Source organism: Equus asinus, chromosome 19 (assembly GCF_041296235.1).
Source record: "Equus asinus isolate D_3611 breed Donkey chromosome 19, EquAss-T2T_v2, whole genome shotgun sequence".
Taxonomy (NCBI): Eukaryota; Metazoa; Chordata; class Mammalia; order Perissodactyla; family Equidae; genus Equus; species Equus asinus.
In genome coordinates this window covers 18,722,496-18,748,962 of record NC_091808.1, presented here as the reverse complement: position 1 = coordinate 18,748,962, position 26,467 = coordinate 18,722,496, and the positions used below count along the sequence as shown (strand labels likewise).

Sequence of the window (26,467 nt, the reverse complement as noted above, 5' to 3'; positions counted from 1 at the left end):
GTGTTCACGTGTCTAGATACAACTCTGACCAGGCCCACTCAGCGTGTCCACTCGCTTTTCTGACCATGGCCTGTCACAGGCCACAGCAGCCCAAGTAGGCCCAGAGTGGGATACATGGCAGGGAGCACTTGTCATTTGTGTCCAAAATGAACCCTTGGCCCTAGCCCCCACCTCCCAGAAGCGTCAGTCCAGTCTATTTTAAATTATTTTCCCTTTAATAGCAACGACTATTGTTATTTTCTCCAAATCTGTTTCATTGTTTCTGCCTGGAATAACTGATGATAATTTCCTGCCTCACACAGTCATGTTCCGTGTTCATGATGCCGGCCTTACCCCCAGCTTCTCTCTCACCCACGTCTGTCAACCCCATCCTTCCGCCCTCCAGCCCAGCCCCGCCAGTCTCTCCCTCCTGCGCTCACTCACACTGCGCTGCCCGTCGCCAGCTTCCACGGATGCCCCGCCTGTGCAGAGGATGAGCTGGGCTGTGGAACTGAGCTTGGCTGGCAGACGTTAATGGGGTTTACATTTTAAAAGCACTATATCCAGATTTTGATAAGAAGCTGCTAGAGTAAAAGTGTTAGTTGTAAATCTTTGTCTACATGGCTGTTGAACTCTGTGGAATTCTATATAAACTATGAACAGATATTTCCATTGTCAAAGAAACTTAAAAAAGAAACTGTCCCCAATTGGTCACAATAGGAAAAAAAAAACAATGATGCGTTATATGTGATTATAGACCCGGTAGTGGATGACAGGTAAGTTTGACCTGCTCTGGAAAACTTGAAAGGGCCTGCCGTCCACTGAGTGAGGTGGATGCCTCTGTTCCAGGACCTCGTCCTCTCTCAGCTTCAAGTTAGGTTTCAAAGCAAGCGTCATATCCCAGATCAGAGTGATTTAAAGATGTAAATGGTCAGAACTGTTCCAAAAATGCTGCCTGATAATAAGTTTAAGGGGTTAGCCCCAGTCTGTACATTTAAATATTCCTAGAAAACACTTGCTGGCGTGTAGCAGACCCGTGAATGGAAAGGAATGAACATTATTGAGCTTTTATGACTCAGGAGTTTTATATATATTATTTTGTTTAATCCATATTGAAAGCTTATATATATGGGCAAGTATTAGTTAGGATTAGCATTAAACTGCTGTAACAAATAATCCCCCAAATTTAAGTGGCTTAACACAATAGGTTATTTCTCCTTTACAAAAACAGTCCAATTTGTTTCCAGGACGATGGTATCAGGGATGGGGGTGAGTGAGACGGAGGGGTCCTCTGCTCCACACAAATGCAGGGGCCCAGGCTGACGGCAGCTCCACCTACTACAGCAAGTAGCTCCCGCCTTTGCCTGTAATGCCAATATCCAAAGGGAGGGAGTAAAAGGAGCATGGAGAAGTGAGGGTGGGAGGTTTCTATGATTCCGGCTTAGAAGTTACACATGATCATTTCTGTACCCATTTCTTTGACTAGCACTGAGTCTCATGGGCATCTGTGACCTCGAGGATGGCTGACAAGTGCGGCCTGGTGGAGTACCGAGGAAGAAGAGGAAATGGAGCCTTTGTGAATGGCTGGTGGCCTTTGACACAAGCTCTAAATGGTAGAAATTATTCTTCCCATTTCACAGGTAAGGCAGCTTCAGCTTATCCCAGATCACTCAGCTAGTAAGCAACTGAGAAAGGATTTGAGGGTACAGAGCATCCTGGCACCTCCAAAAATCCCTGATTAAAGCACTACAGTAATTATGATGGTCATTTATTGGGCATTTCATTTCACAATGATACCAAGACAGAGATTTTATTCTCCCACAAGTGCCAGGCGGGGGGATTGCGGTTCAGAGCTGTTCTGTCACATGTCCAGCCGGCACGAGGCAGGACTAGGATGCAAAGTCCTTTCTTCCAGGATCCACAGCCTATCTCTGGCCGCCCTCCATCATGCTTCTTCCCCGGACTCCTGTGAAGATCAGCCCTGGATTCTAAACGGCAACCGGATGGAGGTTGGGGGGAGTTGGGTCAACTGGGTTAGCTATACACTCTCTTTGAGTCCATTTTGCCCTTGACTAAGTACGACTTTGTTCTACTCCTGCTGTTTTAAGAACCAACCCTCCCATCCATCCATGCAGCTTTGCCTGAAAGTCTAAGTGGCAAAATAGGGCTTTACATTGAATATTATTTACAGAACTACTTTACCCAACATATTCACAGACATTATTCTGCAAAAAAAGAGGGGGTGGGGATTACTATCATAAACAAGTGTTTATTGAGTACCTTATTACAGTGGAACTCATGATGCTGGGAAATGAGGACGTATACCATACGGTCCCTGTCCTTTCTGGGCTTGTAGATGGGCTAAGGAGATGGAAAATGGCTGTATAAAAAGATAAATGACAACCCAGGGTGGAGTTTGCTGGGAGCCAAAGGACCAGTGCCAAGAATAAGTGCTACAGGATGGCTGGGAGATGGTTTTTGAGAAGTCACTAAGGTGCTGGCCTGAGAACTAGGTGATCCCATGTGCTATTGCATTAATCCCATAGAAATTCAGTGGTGGGAGTAATTGCTGTGGACTGGAATGGCCAGAAAGTCTTGAGAGAAGAGTTAAGACTTGAGCTGGGTTGAATTACATGGTGATATTTCTCAACAGTAATGAAAGCTGGCTGAGCTGAAACCCAGAGCATAATTTCTCACTGGCTGGCTGCTCCAGATAGTAATAGCTTCAGTGCCCTTCAGAATGGAATTTTTCTGAGATTGTGAAGCTGGGTGAGGTGTGCCTGGCAGGTAAGCATTCTTCCATTTGCCTTCCACCCGTTGCTTTAATTAAACACACTTTTCGTCACTTGGCTCGTTCTTCCAAGCCTCCCGATGTTCTGGAACATCGCTGCAGCCACTGAAATGGCGGTTCACAGAGTGGAAATTAGACAGAGAGAGAAAGAAGATCTTTTAAGTCCTTTTTCACGTTGGTGGTGGGGATTGGCGGCAAAGGGAGAGTGGGGTCTGGCTGAAGTACAAAGGGAAAGAATAATTCTAGGGGAGATTTCCTCGTGTTTCTCAGTCCCTTTTCTGATGTTATTTCTGCGGCTTACGTAGAATTCAGTTGGGTTCATACAGAAGGCTCCTAGATTTACGCTCTTCTTCAGGAGTTAGGAAATTATAGTAAACACAGCTAACATTTATTGAGGGCTTACTGTAAGTTTAAACTCTCCATGTGACTTATTTTATTTAATCCTTACAGTAATGTAGGTCTGTTTTACAGATGAGGAAACTGATGTTTAGAGAGGTTAAGCAAGTTGCTCAAGGTTACACAGCTAATAAGAGGGAGACACAGGAATTGGAACCTCAATCATTCTTTTAAACTTTTTTTATGTAACAGTTTTATTAAGATATAACTTGTGGGCCTGGCCTGGTGGTGCAGCAGTTAAGTGTGCATGTTCTGCTTTGGTGGCCTGGGGTTTGCTGGTTTGGATCCCGGGTGTGGACATGGCAGTGCTTGGCATGCCATGCTGTGGTAGGCGTCCCACATATAAAGTAGAGGAAGATGGGCACGGATGTTAGCTCAGGGCCAGTCCTCCTCAGCAAAAAGGGGAGGATTGGCCACAGATGTTAGCTCAGGGCTAATCTTCCTCAGCAAAAAAAAAAAAAAAAAAGAAAGAAAGAAAGAAAAAGAAAAAAGATATAATGCATACCTTATAATTCACCCACTTAAAGTGTACAGTTCAACGGTTTTTAGTTTATTCAGATGTGCAACCAACACTAGAATCAGTTTTGGAACATTTTCATCTCTTGAAAAAGACACCCTGTCCCCATTAGCAGTCACCTCCTATTTCTTCTCAACCCTCCTCTCTCCCCAGGCAACCACTCATCTACTTTCTATAGATTTGCTTATTTCATAGGAATGGAATCATACACTATGTCGTCTTTTGTGACTGCCTTCTTCCACTGAGCATAATGTTTTCAAGGTTCATCCACGTTGTAGCACGTGCCAGTATTTCATTCCTTTTTGTGACTAAATAATGTTCCATTGTATGGTTATACTACACTGTATTTATTGATTCATCAGTTGAGGGACGTTTGGGTTTGTTTCCACTTTTTGGCTATTAAGCATAATGCTGCTATGAGTATTTACGTACAAGTTTTTGTGTGGGTGTATATTTTCATTTCTCTTGAGTATATACCTAGGAGGGGATTGCTGGATCACGTGGAAACTCTCTGATTAACCTTTTGGAGAACTGCTGGATTATTTTTCAAAGCGACGGCACCATTTTCCATTTCTACCAGCATGAAATCCGCAGCATTAACCACTAACAAGATAATTTACCTCTGGGTCACTTATTTGCTCAAAAAATATCCATACAACTTAGCAAAGCTCTAATAAAACCAATTAGAAACCGGAGAGTTTTCTTAATGAGAAATCTTAAAGCTGAACTCCCGGTTTGGAGGCTTTGGTGCTTTTTGATTTGAAGATGTCAGTGGAGCCAAGCGCCGAAGAGGTAAATGCTGAGAACGGCCATATTTGTATTTCCTGTTATTCCCTGAGGCCTTAGGGGGATTTTCAGCTTATTTCTAAGACTGAGTGGTTTCCAGAAGTACATGTGCAGATGCTGCGAGAGCCCAGGATTGTCTATTATTCTGAAAAGCCATTGACATTTGCTGAAAGACAGCACACAAAAGAAGACACGCATAATATCTGTGCATATGTCATGCTGGTCTGTTGAAAAGTTAGGTACCCCGGCCATCAAGTTCACTGCCACTTGATTGCAAGTGACATAAACCTCAAGGCCATTTTTTAAGAGAATGATATAGAAAAAAAAGAGAAACACAGAAAGTCATTCTTTTTTTTCCTCCCCTTGCAACAGATTTTTGAAAGGGGCCCAAAAGGTGATTTTCAACAAGGTGTACTTGAATGAGTCTTGAGGCTTGCTGTGGGAATGGAAGAGCATTTGTTGAGTGCTTACTCTGAGTGCACTGGGCGGATACAGGAAGAACATAAGCCATAGTCTCTGCCCTCTGGGAGTTTCTATCCTGTATTATTACAGAATCACTCAATGCTAAACCGTGACCCTAAGTGCTACAGGGGTGGAGAGAAGGGAGAGGCAGCGTGTGCTAGAGTGGCGTCTAAGAGAGCTTATGCAGGAAGTGGGAATGGCCTTAAAGAAAGCCAAGCTAGGACTTATTAAACTGGAAGGAATGGCATGGCTATTCCAGATGGGGACAGTGGCGCCAACATGACAAAAGCCAGAATGTGTTTAGGGGTCAGTGGACAGATGGGCATAGCTGGAGAAGAAGGTGGGTGTGCAAGTTGGAGCGAGAAAAGGTAGGAAAGCAGCAGAGCATCATGGGAAGAGCATTTGGACAGGGAATCTGGACAAGGATTCTGCTTTCAGTTCTGCCACTGACTAATTTTTTTTTTCTTTTGCTGAGAAGGATTAGCCCTGAGCTAACATCTGTTGCTAATCTTCCTCTTTTTTGGCTTGAGGAAGATTAGCCCTGAGCTGACATCGGTGCCCGTCTTCCTCCACTTTATATGTGGGTCGGTGCCACAGCATGGCTGACAAGTGTTGTAGGTCTGTGCCTGGGATCTGAACCCGCGAACCCAGGCCGCTGAAGCGGAGTGCCACCAAACTTAACCGCTATGCCCCAGGGCTGGCCCCCGCCACCAACTACTTTTTGATGTAGGCTCTGTGATTTAGCAATGTGGGGCTTCTGTTTCTTAATCTGTAGACTATGAAAGTTGGACTAGTACTGTTCTCAAACCTAGTTTCACATTACAATCTCCTGAGTGTTTATTTAAAATACGAATTTCTAGATCCCATCACTGGAGATCATATTTCCATAGTTATGAGGTGCAGCCCACATTAGAATCCCCCCAGGAACTTTTAAAACTAGTGACGCCTTGGTTCCACCCCCCAGATTCTGATTCAGTGGGTCTTGGGTGCAGTGGGGCTTTGGGAGTTTTCAAAGCTCCCCAGGTAATTCTAATGGGCAGGCAGGCTGAGAAGCACGATCTCTGGTGGATTCTGAAGTACTGGAGGGCTGGCTAAGACTCCAGTGGAATGAAAGGATTCTAAATCCTTCTTAACTCCAAAGGACTTTGATTCTGTGAAAAGTATGTTGGGATCAGGTGGTAGAGGGCCTTAAATATGGGACTAAGGGATTTGTACTTTGTTTTATAGGTAGCAGGAGACACATAAGATGTTCCAGCAGAGGAATAATTTAAGACCTCTCACCTGTGTACATTTCCTTGCTTTGAAGCGTGATCGCCACCATCAGGGAAAGAAAGAAAAAGAGCAAACTGCCTCTTCATTCACGCTTTTAGCTGGAAAGGGGTGACCATTGCCAATTCCATTCTGTGACAGGATCTAGTGTCTGCACAGCACAAACAAACAGCCGAGGGGGGGAAGTGGCAAGAATTTGGATACAGCCTCAGGAGCGGGGCAGCGGGGCATGGCCTTAACCAAAGAATGGGCCCCGCTGGTCGGCCAGAGACAGCAGTAGGTGGGGTGGATTTTTAATTACATCCCCTCTTCAATTCTCCTTTTAATTTCCCCTTCCGACAAAGAGAGAGCAGGCCCCAGGCTTAGAGCCCCAGGCAGCCGATGTATCTAGCTGGAGTTTAGCAGTGTCTGCCCTTATCTAAATCCATCTGGTCCCTGAGTTTCAGGCAGTTGAGACTGTGGGGTTGGGATCTTCTTTTTCTAGCAACTGACGTTGATCTTCCATTTACGGCACTGACTCCAAGTTTGCTTCTTGAATAAATTTGAGGAAAAACCTGAGTTGATTTAAAGAGAAGTGTTAATAATGGCACAGATGGAAAGGTAAGGAAAGGAAATAAAATTGTGAAGGAGGATACAAATGAAGGACCTTCAGGAAATGCTGGTGGGTTCTTTCCAGAACCTGGACTGGGAGGAGGAAGCCCCAATCTGGGTTCTTAGTGCTAGCAGGGCTCCTCATGTCTCTAGTCTATAATAGCTGACTCCACTGGATAATTGTTCCAGGTCTGAAACCCTATGTTTCCATGACAGTATCTCTAAAATATGGTTCCTTCCCCAGGAGACTGATCATGCCTGGTCGATCACCAGTGGTCATGGCACCACCCTGTCTCCCATTGGGTGCTTGTGGGCAGCTCCCTGGGATGAACCCTGGCATCATTCCTGTGGGACCACCAGCCCCAGATTGCCTCAGAAATTGCAAGGCAAGGACATTTTAATGAATGTGGGCCCTGCAGGCGAAAACATCAAAATCTTTCAAGGGGAAAAAACCCAAACCAAAACAAACAAAACAAAACTAAACAAGAAACTAATGAAAACCCAAACAAACCAAGTAGCCTCACAGTTAACAAGAGAATTTCTCCCCACTTGCAATTTTTTTGCAGGGAGGGGCATACTGTTTCTTTTTCTTCCCTAAAAATGTTGTCAGGGAACAGATGATGAATCCCACTTAAAATGTATTTGTTGCCATTATATCTATGCTTCATTGGACCAACATGGAAATACCTCTCTAATCTTCCCCAAACCCCTCCCTGCCAAAGTTAGTGCCAACAGATATTGTCCTATAGGTCATTTGAAAGGAGTTTTGTGGTTCTCTAAGTTTGTGGTTCTCAAATGTTAGTGTGTATAGGAATCACCTGGGAGCTTACTGACCCTGCTGGTCCTGGGGTCTCAGCCTCAGCAGTCTGAGCAGACGTGGGGGAGGGCCCAGGAGCGAAGAGCTTCAACGAGCTTCCCGGTGATTTTGATGCTGATGGTCCGCAGACCACCCATCCAGAAGGCCTGTGTTAAGGGAAGCTGCGTGATGAATGCAGCAACTTCTCTCTTACCGAATGTTCTCAAAGTCTCTAGGCAGGGCCATCCTGAGTGTCCTGGTGTGACCCCACCCCCCAACTCTCCCTCTGATCTTTACTCAGATTTTAAATGAGTATCAAGGGCAACCCAGATGTGATCAATATCTCAACAACAGGGGAAGGATAATGTAATGGTTTAAGGGCGTAAGTTCTGGCAGTTCGAGTCTGCCTTCAAATCCTTATTTTCTAGCTTTGTGATCTCGCTGGTTGTTAACCCTCTGGTGTCAATTTCCTCATCATTAAAATGAGGATCATAGCAGGGTAAGTTGAGTTAACCCATATAAAGCCCCAGCTCGAGGTAAGAATTCAACTTGAAGGTTAGCTGTTATTAGTATGGTTATTAGTTGTCAGTAAACAAAAGGAAAGAGGCCAGAAGAGCAGGATGTGGGAGGTGTGAAAGTGGAGCTTGAGTCCTAAGTGTTGTGTGTGACCAGGGAGAGGGATGGAGTTCCTTCTAGTAAGGGATGTGTAGCATCTCATCCTGTCCCATGCAAAGTTCTGTGGCTCCCTGGTGCCCTGAGTGGCAGCAAAAGTCAAGTGTAATGTGGGGATGGAGCAGGAGAGAGCTGGCATGCTGTCTCCAGGATTCTATACAGTGGGCCTCAACTTGACGTTCACACCACAGAGATCACTCATTGTCAAGTGTCTTGTCTTTAGAGGGTCCTCAGTGATGTCTTGGAGCTCCCAGGGTAGTGCCCCATCTATAAGTCTACCATACCCATGTCCTGGGCTGTTCTCAATGCACCATCCCCTGGGCAGCCTCCAGAGCTCTGGGGTGTTGGCTAGCACCTCCTAGAAATGGTTTTATGGGAATGACTCAGCAAACAAGGGGTGGTTGCTTCCAGAAAGCTAGTGGGGCTTTGATAGCACATTACTCAGGGGTCTGACACATACTCTGTGGTTTTGTCAGGTGCCTGCCAAAGTTTGTGCACACATAGTTCAAGGCGTTAGTTACGTGAAACAAATTCCCTTGATCCTTCTCGTGTGTGTGAAAGTACTGTACCTTGACTTTGACAGAGGAGGCAAACCTTTCTCCCCAGGGTGTGTCTGAGTCTCAGAGCGTGAATTGAGCCTATTTGAGCTCTTACAATGTTTTGTTTGAGTGATAAAGTCTGCTGACAAGGAAATATGATAAATCTAAAGAGTAAGACGAGGGGAATTTTCATGTACAGAGGACAGAAAATGCAAGGTAGCTAGCCTGGCCGCTGCTGCCTCTCGGCATTGGTGGCCGAGAGGAGGGAGCAAGCTGGCTCCCTATACTTACCTACTCTCCCTTCCTTTGCATCCTTTGTACCTCTTTTCTCCAACCACTCAGTTCCAGGAGAGGATGAGGAGGGAGGGAACAAACACAAAAGCAGAGAAGGAGTTGCCTTTTTTGTATAAGTCTCTGATTTTTATCACATTTAGAATTTCTAAAGTCACCTTCTAGTCTTGGAATCCAACTTTATGAATATCTCCCAAATAGTAGGAACGATTATTCTGACTTTCAAAGTGGGATGCTAATTGAAACACCAATAATGATGACTTTTACTGAAGGTATGAATTGTTAAAAGGCTCAGATAAACCAGGAAGGCACACCTTCCAAAGCCTGGAGCCACACCCTCCTCCCTCTGTCACTTTCCTCTCTGGCCACCAGGATACACTCTTTTCCTGCCTTGCAGCAGCTCCAGCCATTTTTTTCTCCCAGTGTCAGCCCGGTATGAATCCAATAAGGGGCCTCCCTCTGTGTCACCAAACCAACCCTGACTCCTGATGCGGGGGAAAGATGCAGAGCCCTGGCCCCAGCCAATCAAAACAATGTTAGAACATGTTCGCGATTTGCCTCTGAGGCGCAAGGCTTGCTTTCTCCACCTGTCTTCAATTTTTGTTCTTACCACAAGCCGATAGAGATATGCATCAAAGACGTATCAGATGAGTGTGCGCAATAGGACTGAAATGCTCAGTCCATCTCATTTAGCAAATTCTAAATAGCTACCTTCAACTAAGTTCAAAGAATATCATTGTTCCTGTGTTCCTTCTTTTAAAAAAACAGCCTCCTTTGGCTAACTGAATCAAGACGAGCCGCGGAGACCATGACGCAAGGTATTAAAAAAAAAAAGGAAAATACAAAAAAATGGAAAGTTAACAGAAGGTTTTCAAGCAGTAATTTAAGTTTTCACAAAGGCTTAGGGTTGGTCCGTATTGTGATGTCACTGAAATATCCCTGATTTAAACATAAGTACTTTAATAACTAGTTAGGGAAAGAAAAACTTTCTTTCCCAGGCAGGCAGCAATAGAAACCTTTCTGCTAGATTCCTTTGATTACAATAGTTCTTTGTTAACAGATTGTAACTTTGCCCCAGGATTGGTGATAAGCTCCTAGAATGAAGACCTGTCTTTCCTGTGAAGAGACGGTTCACCTTGAAGATGGATTGAAAAGCAAATAAATGTCTAGCACTTTAAACTTTGTTCTTATTTGTCTCCATGCGTCTCTTTGCCTGAGAAGTCTGACAAAATCAACATCGGTGTGGAAGTCATGGAAAGCCACAGCACGCTGAATGGAAAAGATTATTCACACCTGTTGTTTGGAAATCCTTCTCAAATGAGAAAATATCGTCCTCTTTAGGTGTGTCTCTGCCGCTCAAAGCAGAAGTTGGACAATTATTGTATTCATTTGATGAAGTGGGCTATCGAGAGAAAAATATCCACTCTGGAAGGTCTATATTATCCAGGCTGATTTTACAATGATCAAATTCCACAGGAACCAGATCAGTAACTCAGTTGGAGGAGTCTTTGGGTCTCACCTATGAGTCACTTCATCAGAGAGTGGACCAATTATTTGTAATACTATTATTTTGTAATACTATTATTTTGTAATACTATTATTTTGTAATACTATTTCCAGCTACAGAAACTCTAGGATTCAAAAATGGGAAGGGACTTGAAAGACGGTTCCTAAACACTACTAATTCCTTTCTAATTTCTAAGGAGCTACTAATTCCTTTCTGGCCCCTCCCACTGCCTTGTTATTTGATGAGTAGAGTCTTGCTGGGAGGAAAAAGCACCTGAGATGTTCTGTTCTCCCTCTCTGGGTACCCTCTCATTTGTGTCTCCTTCCATCCATTGATTATAGTGGTCAAGGGGAAAAGGCATAGAGGAAGAAAGACAGATGTAGAAAGAGAAGGATTAAGAAAGGTTTGGACAAAAATACTATTGCAAGAGTCCAAGAAGTGGCCGGGTGAGATGCGGTGCGTTCCCCTCCACCTAAACAGGGGAGGAGGGCCCGGCTCCACTTCCCCACCCCCACCCCTACGCCAGCACTGCTTGCTAAGCATTTCTTCCACACTTCATCTCCATTTCCCCCTCCAGTAGATGAGTGTTTTCATTCCTGTTATGCCTGAGAAAGTTCCAAAAACACACAGAGAAGGTCTGGTTGTATGGTATTTAAAATTGGCTCCAGAACAGAAACTACTTTGAAAAGGATCTTGTTTGCAGTGTCTGTTTGTTTGCCAGGATCCAGCATCGTCGTGTAGGCTTGGAGTTTGAAATAAGCATTTGCGTATTCGTGCTTTGTTCCAGCCAGTCTTAAGCATCTGGGTTTTTCTCCTTGCCTGGGCCAGTTTTAATCGTACTACAGTTAGGAGTCCGGGACTTTTAATCAGGCAGACAGGAGTCGAATCCTTGCTGGACCCCTATTTTACTGTGGGCAAATTTCTCAATTCCTGTAGGCCCCAGTTTTCTCACCTGCTATGGGAATAATAATATACACCTCCTGGGGTTAATGAGGAGTAAATAAGACAATGTTAATGCGGGGGTGACCACAGTGTGTGGCATGGAGTCAAAGCTCAGGAGGTGGTGATTGGTGTCACCATCATCATCATCCTCATCATCCTCATCATTATCAACTCATAGCCGTGCACCAGGGCTTGACAGGTATCTGTGCTTAACAGAATGTTAACCCCAATCACAGTCTTTCATAGAATAATCTAGACTCTTCTCTCTATTTTGTTGAGGGAATAGCTATAAGTATTGGGTGCATATAAGTTTAATTGCCCTTAGATGCGTATTTTTGAAAAATTTGGGCAGAAACAGAGCTGAGGGGCGTGCCAGACCTGTACCTGCTGGGAGTGAACTGGCTTCAGGTTTAAAACGTAATCTGAGAGGTGGAGCAGTAGGTGCGAGCAGAGAAGAGTCAGTCACTCAGCTCACACTGAGGTTCTGAGACAGGTTCTGGGTAAAGTCAGAACCTGGAGGTCTCTGTGGAACCTGGTGACGATTGGAAAGGATGTCTTCATCATCTGTGACAGGGACCACTCCAAGTGCAAAACTACTTCTGTCTGGGGAATCTTGAAAAGCTCATCTCCTGACACCCATGCGTGGCATGGTTATAAGGTTCATGGGTCTCTTTCCTGCTGATAATTCTCACTCTAATTTGATGTAGAGAGAGAATGTAACTTCCTAAGTGGTGTCATCAGGGATTTCTGGGAATGTCTACTTCACTATGCCTGTAATAAGACCTGGAATTACACCCTGTTTTGGATTCAAATCCTGGTGCCACCACTAACTAGTTGTGAACCTTGGCAACGTACTTAATCTCCTTGGACTCCATTGAGAATGCTGTAGTGGGAGTTGCTTTATCAGATTACCTGCCTGTGTGAAAGCTGGCAGAAGAGGTGGGCGGGAGGCGAGCATGAGCATAATGAGATCCTTTTGATAGGTATTGATGGTGTTGGTGTTGACATCGGGCAGGCAAGGGATCCCAAGGCAGAGGAGAGGTACAGCTGGGAGAGTTGCATAGCCAGAGTTCCTGGAATTGCTCAGGATCTCGAATTTTGCAAGAAAGCCAGAGCCAGGCAGGTCTTCTAGCAGCTTTTCAAATGAGTGATAAGTGGGCCCCAAATACAGGCAGGACTAGGTGTTTGGGTCTGTGAGTCATCATGACATGAGACAAATTCCTTGACTTCTCTGATCCTCAGCGTTCTTGTGTGTAAAATCGGAATGGTAACTACTTGCTTGCTTGTCCTGCAATGTGTTTCGAGACTCAAGGTCATTACATGAATATGCTTTGTAAAGTTGATATGTAATTGAAACATACTCGTAATTTTTCTTCCCAAAGGAGATGACTGAGTAATGCACATCTCCCTTCCTTCTACTACCCTTTTCAATACTCCCTTTTTCGTTCTCCTCATCTTTCCTTGCTTGGGGAGGAGGCACTGTGCTCCTCAGTGCAATGTAAGGAAACCAGTTGCCATGATGTGGTATTGAGAAGACTCATCAACATGCAAGAGAAAAATGGTTCCTATTGTAATTAAACCAGACAAAAGGTCAATGAATGATTGAATTGAGTTTGCGTTTGCTGTCAGAAGAGGGCTTTACTTTTTGCTAATAACCCTAAAACTGAAGACTTGAAAAATTAGCTGATTTCGTGGGTTATGGGACGGATTTGGGGTTAGGGAGGGGGAGGATATGGAGACCTGGAATTGAAAAATCAACTGGAGAGATTAAAGTCTGGAAAATGCCTACAGAACGTAGTCAGATCTGCAAAGGAAATTTCCACATCAGAACAGCCCACTTGACCATGTGCGTTATAGCTGTGCTGCCCCTGGTTTAACTTTTATTAGGTTATTCCAGCTGGCTCCTGGTCACCATTAGAAAGCATTAAAGGTGAGGAATCTCTGAGGTTTGAGTTCACAAGGAATTTTGATATTTCCACTTATCTTTATTGGGCTGCTTGTAAAGAGATTGAAGCTCCTTAACCAAACGCTGTCTCTAAGTGCATACGGAGAGAAGATGACGGGTAAGTGATTAAGTTGTTAAAATGGAGAAAATGCAGGACCCATTAATGGTCAGAAGGAAGGCATCAGGTGGTGCACTGAGCTATTTGGTGGCTTGTATGGGCTACTTAATGAGTGTGGGATCTGTGTGTGTGTATGTACCCCATATCCACCTTGCGTAAAATTGTGATTGGGGCTAAGATATTTCTTCTCATTGCTCCCTCCTCTTTTTCGTTTGTTCTCACTGCTTCTCTCCACTGGCCCGATACTTTATTCCTCTCTCCCTCTCTGCTTTAACCTTTCTCTTCAGAGTCTTCCGGCACTTCATGGCTTTTCCACGTACCAGGGCTAACTGATCATTAACAGCTTCCAGTGCTGTTAATAGGGGTGTGGGAGGCATTTGCCTTTTCAACTTTTTGCTTCAAAGAAACCCTTGGGCTACAAAGGGTGGAAATGTTGACCAGGAAATCAGGGGCAGAAGTCTAGTGCTTGCAGGAGTCACTTCATTCAAGGGCCCCATGATATTTTACCTGGAGGAGAGTTTTCGAGAGAGAAGTGAGAGCTGTCCTGGAGAGGAATCACAGAGACCAGGGGGAGTTTTGGGCACTGGCTCACTGCAGTGTGTGGCCCAGGGGCAGTGGGGGCAACCTCTGGGGAGAGTGATTTCATCTCAGCTCTCAGGGTGAAGGGCCCACCATGGGACGGAGTAAGCTCTGCATTCCTGGCACGGCTGGAGGGCATTCCCTCAATGAGTGAGAGGCAGGGAGGGGACACACGAAGGCCCCTTCCACTCTAAGTACTGTGGTTTGGCCATCTCCTTTGACTACTTCTAGGAAGATGTCAGCCCCTAGTCAAAGGCAACCTGTATTTTCACTCGAAAATGCATTTTTCCTCCTGCCCTTTCTTCTTGAGCCAGCCCTGTGGTCCAGTGGGTAAGATTCGTGCTCTCACTGCCGCGGCCCAGGTTCATTTGTTTCCCCATCAGGGAACCACATCACCCGTCTGTCGGTTGTCATACTGTGGCGGCTGCATATTGCTGTGATGCTGAAAGCTGTGCCACTGGGATTTCAAATATCAGCGGGGTCACCCATGGTGGACAGGTTTCAGCAGAGCTTCCAGACTAAGACAGACTAGGAAGAAGGACCTGGCCACCCACTTCCGAAAACACTGGCCATGAAAACCCTGTGAGTAGCAGCGGAGCATTGTCTGATAGAGCGCTGGAAGGGCAGAGGATGGCGCAGAAAGAGCAGCAGGGTTCCGCTCTGCGGTGCACAGGGTCGCTAGGAGTCAGAATCGACTAGACAGCACTCACCACAACTCTCACGTTGTGAAAGTAGTATAAGGCTGTTAAGAAGCTTTGGCCTGTGTCCCCTGGCAAATGTTAGCGTTTGCTTTTTCCTCAGTGTTTTGTTCTATATTTTTCAAGGGGTGCTTGGGTAGCTCAAATTTGCTAATTTAGACTTTCACAGTTTCCTGGATTGTGAATAAATTCCCGCCTTGCGATTCTCAAGTGCAAGGTCGTTCAGATGACATGAGATACAGCGGAAAATGGCATCATTCTCATTTTCAATCAACATCTCCAATTAGCATTCATTTGAGATATTAACAATGCTGAGAGTAAACAGCAGGGTTTTATTCCCTCCTCTAAATGGGCATTAGCTCAAGGTATGTCCCCTCTGTTTTGTCATGATTCATAAATCACCCGCCTGTAAAAATCCAAGGCTGAGAATGTTTGGTTACCTGTGGCAATGATGGACTTTCTATCAGTGACATTTGCCTTCCTGCCCTGAGTTCTCCTTAAGTACTGGAGCCTTTCTCCCCCCACCTTTGACCTGCACTTCCCGTCCCAGCGTAAACATCTCGTCTCTTTTATTCTGACAGATGCCTGTGGAAGAGCAGTGAAACGTTATGAGACTTGGGTTTGTTTGTGTTTATTTGGTTCCTTTGCAAAGTGGTCTGGCTGGATGTAATCACTGTCGTCCCTCTGCTTCATTCAATGGGCTTCGAGTAATGAGGTGCAGATGGCAAAATGACATGTGTGGGCACCAGGTAGTTTAATTCTAGTCTTATTTGCACCTCGTGACTTGGTGTCATTAGGGGCTTTGTCTCCAAGAAGCCAGCTCAGAGAGAAAACCAGCCATTGCTCAGCGCCCTTTAAATGCGGATATATGCTATAAAAAGGCTGGGGCACGCACTTAGCAGTCCGTTCCGAGTAGGAGCACTTAAGAACTGAGCTAAATCATTGGGGCCTTTCTTTCCTTTACTTTTTGTTTCTTTTCTTCAATGGCAGTTATGAGTCTGTCCCTCATTCACACCATTTGATGTCGGGGGTTCAGAAGGTTGGGTTGGTTAAGGAGACCATTTCAAAGGGTCTTGAGGCCAGGAGCTTGGACTGAAGCTCAGCCTGTAAATACTTTGTTAACATTCCGATTATGGAGTCTCAGGGGTGGGAGGTCGGTATGTTCCTCCCTCAGTGACCCCCTGGTGTTAAGCGTCTTTACTACAAACAAGAGTCTTTCCTTGTCTTCAGATGTCCTACACTGGAAATGAATCCTGATGGAATTATTCGTATGAATCAATGTTTTTTGTTTGTTTTAATGTGGCAAAATATACATAACATAAAATTTGCCATTTTAACCATTTTTAAGTATACGGTTCAGTGGCATTAAGTACATTCTCATTGTTCTGTGGCCATCACCACCATCCGTTTCTAGAACTTTTTCATCTTCCCAAACTCTGTACCCATTAAGCATTAACTCTCCATTCTCTCTTCCCAGCAGCCCCAGGTAACCACTATTCTACTTTGTTTCTATAAATCTGACTATTGCAGGGCCCTCATAAAGCTAGGAAACCCTGAATGCTTTCCTTTCATCCCCACATAATCACTACTTCTGTCCACAATGATGTCCACTGCCAGGAGTGTGATATGTCCTTCCAGTTTCCTTTCTATGCATTTAAATGCTTACACACCTTCCTATACACATGTGTCTTAAAAAAAATCAATTCTAACTGTTCTGCAATTTGCTCTTTTCATGTAACAACATGTCTTGAAAATCATTTAGTCTTTAATTCTTTCACTGGCTTCACAGTATTCCATAATGTGGATATGCTATAATTCATTTAAATTACTCCCCAATTGATGGACATTTGTTTCCAGTTTTTCACTATCATCCATGATGAATAGCCATACACAACTTTTGACATTCTCCTTTTGTGCATATGAACAAGTGTTTTTTTTTTTTTTTTTTTTTTTTTTTTTTTTTTTCCTTTTTCTCCCCAAAGCCCCCCGGTACATAGTTGTGTATTCTTCGTTGTGGGTTCCTCTAGTTGTGGCATGTGGGACGCTGCCTCAGCGTGGTCTGACGAGCAGTGCCATGTCCGTGCCCAGGATTCGAACCGACGAAACACTGGGCCGCCTGCAGCAGAGCGCGCGAACTTAACCACTCGGCCACGGGGCCAGCCCCGAACAAGTGTTTTTTAAAGCATGATTCCTGGAAGTGGAATTGCTCAGTCAAAAGGCACGTGCAGTTAAAATGGTGATAGATGCTGCCAAATTGTTTTTCAAAAAGTCAGTGCTAAGTTACACATTCCCTAAATGAAGGGTGATATTACATTTCCTGGCATCCACTCCAGCATTTGATAGTATTAGTCTTTTAAACTTCTGCCAATCTGATCAGAGAAACCTTCAAATTTGCTCTTCACATTTATCTACGCTAGTAAGAGAAGATCCTAAAGAAGGAATAGGAAAGAGCAGAGGAGCAGAGGGGAAAAAGGGAAGGGAAGATGAGAGGAATGTTCTGGAAGTGCTGTACTCTTTCTGGAATGTGCAGGGGCTGGATTAAGTCCAGTGAGAACAGATATTCCCAAAGACATTTGACTGGCTCACTTTTGTATCTACAAGCCATGGGGCCTCTTGCTGCATGGCCAGGTAGCGACCCAAGGCTGTCTGCCCTCATGAGTTGGCCACAGTTGCCTCCATCCATGCCAGAGGCCAACATACGTATGGTCTGAGAAGCACCAATGCTGTTAGCCGTCCTGAGGCTTAACGGATCTGCTTCACCCACAGTGCTCTCTCTGCCTAGAGCACTCTCTCCCCAACTCATCTGCCCAACTGGCTCATCTTTAAGTCAATTTGAATGTCACTTCTTTAGAAGGACCTTCCCGAGGTCCCACTGGTCCAGTACTTTTCCTTCAAATCACTTGTAACAATTGTAGGTAAATGTTTGTATGGTGATTGTCGGTGATTGTTGATAATTGTCGATAAAGTCCGTCTCTCTCTCTAAAGTATAGGCTCAATGAATGTTGGAAACAGGTGCATTATAGTTACCACTGTGTCCTTGTGGCTGTCACACAGTAGGCAGTCAATAAATATTTGTTGGATGAATCAAGGAAAGCCAGGCACTTGCAGTGTAGAACATTGTTGCTCTTGAGTTACAAATGAGAAGGCTAAGGTCTAGAGAGGTTCAAACACTCAGGTGTGTGGAGCCCTCGCTGTGGGCCAGGCATGGTTTCAGGACTCTACTCAGTGCTCAGAGCAGTGTCCGGGGCTTGTCTGAATCGTTTCACCTCAAAGCAACCCCATGAGGCAGTTAGTCTCTTTGCCCCCATTTTGCAGATGGGAACATCAAAACACAGCGCTCTTCCTGGGAGTGAGATGAGAGGCTCTACTTGCCTCCTTGCGAGGGTTGGCCCCTGGCAACTTTGTAAGGAAGGGGAGGCCAGTTATGCTTCTGCTCCCTTCCCTTGGAAGAGGCTCCACACCCTGAACTTGCTTGCCTTGATCTACTTCCCTTAAGGACTGGTAGGTGATTGGCTAAGTGCTCTCGAATAAACCAAATGAGCCAAGGTATTCATGATCGCATCATCCTACTAGGGTCCAATGCATTTTATAAGAGGATTCCTAGGGGAAACAGCTTAGCTGAAAGGAACGGTTCTCCTAGGGTGGAGATTCCAGGGTCTGCTGCAGGCTGGAGAAAGATCTGCAGGGTGACCTCACCCTTCTTGATGTCACATCGGAGAGGGCCTAGCCCCCAAATCTCCCAGGTGAAGACGTCTCGTCTTGCATGTGGCTCTCCATATCACTCACCATCTAAGCTACAAACGTTCTTACAGGGGAAATCGAATTGCTTCATGGAGATGGATGAAAGGCCTTAGGACTTTTAGTTTTCTCTCTCTCCTGAGGTCTAGGAGGCATTTAAGAATCACATTCCTGGTCTCAAAATAGAGATAAAAACCTAGTTTAGTTCATTTAATTTCCTTTTTCACATCCCAGATTTTCCACAAAGAGAGTAAGCCAGAACCTAGTCTTGACAGCTTTGAGGCCTCATGGGAGAATCCACAGAGCGTGGGCTCTGAGACCAGACTGGCTCGAGTTTGAACCCCAGCTGTACTGCTTATTGTGTTTTAAGCTTCCTGATCTGAAATGTTCCTTTCTATAAAAAGGGGATGATGATACCTACTGTGTATGGTGAGCAGGAAGATTGGAATAATGTCTGTCAAGTGCCTATCCTAGAGCCTGGCAGCTCTGAGACAAGCATCAAATGTAGCCACAATTTTCAGATTTAAAGGAATTTACAAAGTCAAGTTTTTGGTCCAGTAAAATCTCCTAAATTCTGCCTTTATTAAATTTATTAGGTTTTCTAAGACTTTTGGAAGCATTAGTGTGTATCTGATATATGTGCTTTATTTCGACTTCCTCTTAATTCAGTTTATATTACAACATTACGAAAAAATGTGTGTGATTCATCTAATAGTCACATTAGTCCTGGGGAATGACTTTTAAAATTGGTATGTATCTTTCAATTATTTATATATCTTAAAATCCTTACCTGCATTTCCTCTCTTTAGCTACCCATAAAACCATAAAGAATTTATTGAGAGTCGTTTTCCTGGGACCATAATCAGGATACATCTCTGAAAGCATGACAATCGCCTTTTAAACTTTTAATGATGTAGAATGATTTTTATTTCTAACATTAAGATTTTCAAATAATATATGTGCAATGAATGTAAATAGTGATGTTAAGTAAGTATCATATAGTTTGAAAAATCTCAGCGGCTGTTTATATCCAGGCCAAATAGATTGAAGATTGAGTATAATGGGAACAGGGAATATGGTTCAATAAGACAACTCAGCCTGCAGAAAGATTGGTCTGACACCTGCCTGTCTGATTTATCTTTGCGTTCTCAGGATCTAGCACACAGTAGGTGCTAAATAAGTGTTCACTGAGTAAATTCATGGATAGGAATCATTTCTATATCTCCAAGTCATGTTGACCTGTGTGGTTACCATAAATCTTAAGACCTTTGCTAAACTCTTCATTCATTCTTCAAAGTTTTATTGAGTGCCTACTAAATGCCAGGCACTGAGTTTGGGGATAAATTGATGGGAAAACCAGACAAAATTCTTCATCATTCTCTTGGAGCTTACATTCTTAGAAGGGCCAAGCATCACCTGGATAAAAATAAAATTACAACTGCTAAGAGACTGGTGGAGTCCAAGTAAGGGGGAAACCCAGAGTGGCAGAGGATAGAGGTAAGGGACTAGTTAGTGGTGCGTGAAGGATCTAGAGAGATGGGTAGAGGCCAGACAAAGCAAGGCCATGGTTATGGGCTGAATGGTGTTCCCCAAATTCATATTTGAAGCCCCAACTCCCAATGTGACTGTATTTGGAGACAGGGCCTTTAAGAAGATAACTAAGGTTAAATGAAGTCATAAGGGTGGGCCCTAATCCAATAGGACCCGTGTCCTTATAGGAAGAGAGAGAGACACTAGGGGTGCACATTCACAGAGGAAAGGCCGTGTGAGGACACATGGAGAAGTCAGCTGTCTGCAAGCCAAGGTGAAGTCAACCTTGTTGGCACCTTGATCTTGGACATCCAGCGTCCAGAACTGTGAGAAAGTACATTTCTCTTGTTTAAGCCCCCCAGTCTGTAGTATTTTCTTATAGCAGCTGGAGGAGACTAACGTAGCTGTATACACCATTTAAGGAGCCTGGTTGTTACTCCAAAAGCAATGGAAAGCAGTGGAAGATTTTTAAACAGGGCTTAGCATGATAGCTTTGCATTTTGGAAAGGTTATTCCGGCTGCAATGAGAAAACCAAATGGGGGAAATACGAGTAGATGTGGGTCCCTTGGGGGAAAAAAAATCCCAGCAGTCTTAATTTAGAGTCTAATTCTCTGTCCATTATGCTCTTCAGAGTTGGTCTCAAACACAGAGTTCTATCCAGGGTAGATTCTGGGAAGAATAACCAAAAAGCCTCACAGTTTGGTCACCAATAATGGCTGTTATAGTTCATGGAAATCCCTTCTTTGACTCTCTGAAACCAGCTGACCAGAAAGAATCCTGCAGGAAGACAGGGGACATTGGTGGGGACCTGACTCATCTGCTGTGCTCCTGCTAGGCCTGGCTCCTTTCCCTCTGCCTCTAAGCTTATTTTTGTTTGAATTCACAGGCCAATGGGAGAAGGGGAGGAAAGTAAATGAACTTCAAAGAGAAATGCTGCAAGATACTTCCTGTCCAGCTCTCCTGCCCTCTTCCAAATTATCTTGATGTCTGTTTCAGCCCTGGGTCAACATTTCTGGGACCCTAAGAGCAACTTTGATGAAAAAAGTCTCCAGAAAATTTGGGACACTCTTGTAATCACTGGTCAAAATAAACAGAAAATTGATGAGAATGTGTAAGTGGTAGTTTTGAACAGCAACCATTTTTTTTTAGTTCACGATTTGCATGTTGGCCATTTGGGCTGGGCTCAGTGAGTGGTTCTGCTGATCTAGACATGGGGATTGGCTAGCCTGGTCTGAGGCTCAAGTCATGTGTCTGCAGTCAGCAGCTGGGTCAGTTAGGGGCTGCCTGGCCATCAGCTGGGTGCCTTGGTTCTACTTTTTGTGGTCTTTCATCCTTCAGCAGGGCACCCTGGGCAAGAGGGGGAACCCCAACGAGCATGCACTTTTTAAGCTTCTGCTTACGGCATGTTAGCTAATGTCCCATTGACCGGAGCAAACCCCAAGGCCGGCCAGAATCAAGGGGTAGAGAAATAGACTCTATCTACCTCTTCATGGGAGTTCCTGCAAGGACACGTTGTATAGGAATGTGGAAACAGGGAGGGGAAGACTTTGTGGCCAGTTTTAAAGTCAAGTTCCCCTCCTATTTCAACCATTCGCTGAACAGCGCTTACAACTTTTGTCATGTTTACATACCGTCCTTGTTAGTTTTCTTTAAATCAACTTCAACTTAAACAAAATACCTATTTTAGCCTCTTCCCAAACAATCTTATCTTTGAAATCACAGACCTGCTATGTTAGTTATTGTTATGGGTTGAATTGTCACCCTCCAAAATTCATATGTTGAGGTCCTAACTCCAGTCCCTCAGAATGTGGCTTTATGAGTTAAGATGAGTTAAGTAATCACTAATGAGTTAAGATGAGGTCATACTGGAGTAGGGTGGGCCTCTAATCTAATATGACCAGTGTCCTTACAAGAAGAAGTCCTTGTGAAGACAGAGACACTGGGAGAATACCACGTGATGACAAAGGCAGCTACAAGCCAAGGAATGCCAAAGATTGCCATCAAATGCAGGAAGCTTAGGAGGAAGCCAGGAGCTTGGCCAGCAGGGAGCATGGCCCTGCTCATGCCTGGATTTGGAATTTCTAGCATTCAGAACTGTGAGACAGTCAATGTTGATTGTTTTAAACCAACCAGTTTGTGATACTTTGCTATGGCGGCCCTAGGAAACTAATACGGTTATTTTTAAAAATAAAACATTAGCTTAAACCCTATGAAATTGACACCTTTGCATTTTCTAAATATAAAATGGTTGAAAAACAGCAATTTCACATTAAATTAAATATCTGGCTATTGAAAAAAGTTCGTGGGCTATCTAAAAGTATCTTGTATATGATCACTGGTACATTGCTACACTTTTGAAGATGTTGATTTAAAATGTTCTATTAAAAAATAAAACATTTAAGTTTTGGTGGAAGGGTCAGGCTCCAGTTAATGTTTCTCCCCCACAGTACTGTCTTTCCTGGTTTTACACACTTGCAGAAGCCTTAGAATGAAAAGCTGTATAATTAATTTGCAAATGCTCTAAATCTGACTAAAAAGTTTCTTGGTACTGAACTTGATTTTTTAAATAGACATAAATTAGTCTCTAACCTTAGCATATTAAAAAATCAAGAAGTAGATTTTCTAGAATAGACAAAATGTGCCATTTGGCTTCCAAATAAGATGTGTGGATTGAATCAAGTTTCCTTCAGCGAGACGGTCCAAATTAACTTGTAACTACTTTGGTAGAATTGAATTTCAGTTACTTTTGCATGGAAATAATAATAAAAAATGTAATGAAATCTAAAATTTCTGACTCTTGCAAATGTGGGCTAATTAAGAGACTTTATCTGTCATGATTATTTTAAGCAACTGATCATTTCCATCAATCAACCCAAGCGACCCTGATAAGCCAATCATTTTTTAATCGATGTGGAGCCACTGAAAAGTTGCCATAGATACCAAATTCTACAGCCATCACAACAGAAAGTCAGGTTCGAATTGGAAGTGACAGGTGTATTCATCGTGTAGTTAACAAGCCTTTGAAGGGAAAGAGAGAGTTTGTCAGAGTCCTTAGGCTGGGTATAAAAGATTGCAAAGAACATTCAAACAATTCCCAAAGAGCACTTCAAAAGCCAGGAGAAGGATCCGTTTTTCATTAGAAATGCAGGAAGATGTTTGCTTGAAATTCAAGCTGTAAGTAGCAAGTTCCTTGAAGTTTCGCTTGGCTGTCATTTACCAGGGGTCACCAGTAAGTTATCTTAAGAGCAAAGAGTTTCCGTTTTTTTCTTTTTTTTTTCTCCTTTCTACATCAGAAGTAATAAGGATGGTTGAAAGCATGGGCCAATGATTACTGTAAAGAGCCGTCCTGATTGCACTGTTTATAAATGTGAATGTATATATATTTATATACGTGTGTATATATATTTGCCAGTTGTCAATACTGTGAGAATGAAAGAGTAGAACCAAGAAATGTATTTTGAGAGTTGTTGTACAGAAACCAGTATCTATTACTAGTAAAAGCATTGGATGTTCTGAATTTTGGAGAATAGATGAAAAAAACAAGAGGGTTTCAATTGAAAAAATAAATATATTTTTCAGATGTAGCATACCTTCCAGTCTTTTGGGGTGCCTGAGGCAAACCCAGTTTCACCTCTTGATGTGCTGGTCTTCCTCGTGCACGTCAGCAGTTGCACTGTGCTGAAAACAATGACGACCTCAGCCCTCAGGAATGCGCACTGGAGAGGGAGTCAGGAGAACGGAGTGCTGACCCCGGCTCTGCCATTGACTCAGTGTGAACGCAGGGTTCTCCAGGACTGTACCACCCAGCAGGGGAGGAGAGTCTGCCTGCATTGCTGAGTTTCATGTAGCTCTAACATTCTTTGAGTCCTGGGGGTTATTTTTGTCCACACTGTGCAGCTAGCTGTGGCTTGTGGGGACTTGTGTCTGACTTGTCCACCATGTCTTCAAGTCGGCTCTCATCTGGTTCCTAATGTGTGTCGCAGGAGTTCTGCTGCACCACTTTGATTTCATGCTCCTGAAATGCTAGGTTTGGGACTCAGAGAAGCAAAAGGGTTGAAACGATTTGATAAGGAAAGGAAAGGAAGTTCCCAAAGGTACAGAACCAGGGCGGGCACTTTAGTGTGTGTGGAACTGCACAGGAAGAGACTCTGTTCACCTGTAAGGAGCGTCATTTCCCTAGTTTGCTCCCTCTGGGCCGCAGAATCTTGACTTCCGTGCCCAACTGGTCTGAGCATCTGTGTTTCTCCCCTTTACAGTGTCTGATGGGGGGACTTTATTTGGAACTTTATCATTACAACCAAAAGGTCAGTGGAGAAGAAGTGAATCCATATCAGGGAATATGCAATTTACTAAACAATTAATTGATCTGTGTATATATATATATACAAAAAATATAACCCAGTGTCGGTTGGGGACCTCTAATTTCCCCTCTTCTTTTTTCCTGTGTCTCAGTTCATGGCTACAGTTGTAACTGGTCCACTGCAACTTTTTTCTCGTTTGCTTGCTTTATGCATGTTGTTGCTTTTGTTCCAACACCTCACTCCCTTGCCTTCCTCAACCTAGTCAATGATTTTAATGCCTTACAAAATGTATTAATGCCTCGCATGCCTGTATTTCTCATCTACATAAATAGAATTTTGTTATAGATCCCATTCTGTTCCTTGCATAGTTTATTCACCAGGCACTATACCTTTCAGACCCATCCCTGTTGCTGTGTGTCCTCGTCTCTTTAATTGGATATTCCTTCAGCAAAAATATTCATTGAGAACATACTATGTGCCAGGAACAGTTGTCAGCTGGCAGATATGCAGTGATGACGTCTGCCGATGAGATCTATTTCCTTCCTGTCCTCCCCAGAAAGTTTAACGGTAATGGAGAAATGGCTGACTCCCTTCTTCTCTGTGTTTCCCAAAAGGGAAACTCTTCCTCATCATTATCTTCTCCTTCTTGCTCATTGCTCAAGCTTTGCAATCTGTCAAAGGCTATTCAGAAGGATCTTATTTAGTTTAGTTTTTTGCTAGAGCAGTTAGAAGTAAATACATTAATACAATTATATTTGCTGAAAAGCAAAATGGAAAATCCAGCTGGGTTTCATAACATTAAGATGTGCCAATCACGTTCCCAATAAACAAAAGTGTATGTTGGAAGAAGTATGTTTGTGCTTTATTGGCATGGAGGACAGTACCTAATGAATGCAAACTGTGCCTTCTCTCAGAACAGGCTGGTCTAAACATTCACCTGGAAGAGAGCTGTTTAGGAGGCGGTGCACTTCCCCGTGGACACAGGGTTCCTGTGGAGTTATGTCTCTAACTGCCAAACACTGGTTCACCCATAATATGCTTAATAGGTTGTCCAAATTGTCCCATTGTACTATAAAATCTAGCCAGCTGTTAACACTGTCCAAAGGCGTTCTCCCCGTCCCGTTCCCACAGCCGTTGTTTTGGCTCACAGTCTTCTCTCTCTCCCCTGAATCACCCCGGTAACTTCCTCCCTGGTCTGCTTCTCTGTCCCCATGTTCATCATCCATATTGCAGGGGTGAGGTTTCTAAAATGCAAAGCTGACCGCAGCCCTCCCCTGTAACTCAGCAGCGGTTCCACTGCTGCGGAATAAGGACGTCTCACCGGGAGTCCGAGGCTCCCACAGCCTCTCTCGCTTACCTTCGAGCTCGCCTCTTGATGTGTCCCTTCTGCAGCTCCTCAGGGGCACCTCTCTTCGTCAGGCCTTTGTCTCCTTACTCATGATGTTTCTCTGCTTGGAATGCCCTTCTGCTCCTTGTCTACTTGGAAAATTCCTGCTCCTTTTTCAGGATTAAGATCAGGAGTTCTCTCTTCCCTGATCACTGTCTTCCCACTCCTGGGAGTCATCTGTTTTGTAATTGTTTGTTTACGCATTCCTCCCACTGGATGTTGAGTTCCTTGAGCTCAGGAACTAGGTCTTGTCCATTTGTGTCTCTAGAACTTGGCACAGCACACATGGTTAACAAATATTTGCAGAGATGAATGTGTTTATAGCAGTGAGGCTGGGCCAGGAAGTAAGGACCAGGAAGGGGGCCCCCCACACTCATCTCAGGGGTGAAGACCTGAGGTGGGCTCTGGGATGAGGAGCATGGCGATGGCTTGGGATGGGCTGGGCTCCCAATGGTCAGTCGTATATGTGCGTTTGTTAGTTCTTGTAGGCTGAACTGTAGGGTTTATGTAGGGGAGTTAAGGGAAATCAGCCTGGAAAGTCAGGTTGAGGTCTTGAAGGCCAGGCTAAGGCATTTTTACTACTCTCTCTGCAAAAGAGAAGGCCAAGTGTCATTTGATCTTGGAAATGGCGT

General features: G+C 44.1%; 2 long non-coding RNA genes across 2 annotated transcripts; one reads left to right on the top strand and one right to left on the bottom strand.

Annotated features, from left to right (window-relative positions):
• Positions 1-686: 686 nt before the first annotated feature.
• LOC139041052 (uncharacterized) lies at positions 687-25,966 on the top strand. The gene is made up of 3 exons (XR_011495539.1): positions 687-1,619; positions 2,633-2,766; positions 21,034-25,966. It is a non-coding gene; the product is annotated as an uncharacterized lncRNA (long non-coding RNA).
• On the bottom strand, positions 1,630-7,756 carry LOC123278533 (uncharacterized). Its single transcript, XR_006515956.2, has 3 exons — positions 7,626-7,756; positions 6,213-6,754; positions 1,630-2,875 (listed from the first exon to the last, which is right to left on the bottom strand). It is a non-coding gene; the product is annotated as an uncharacterized lncRNA (long non-coding RNA).
• Positions 25,967-26,467: the final 501 nt, after the last annotated feature.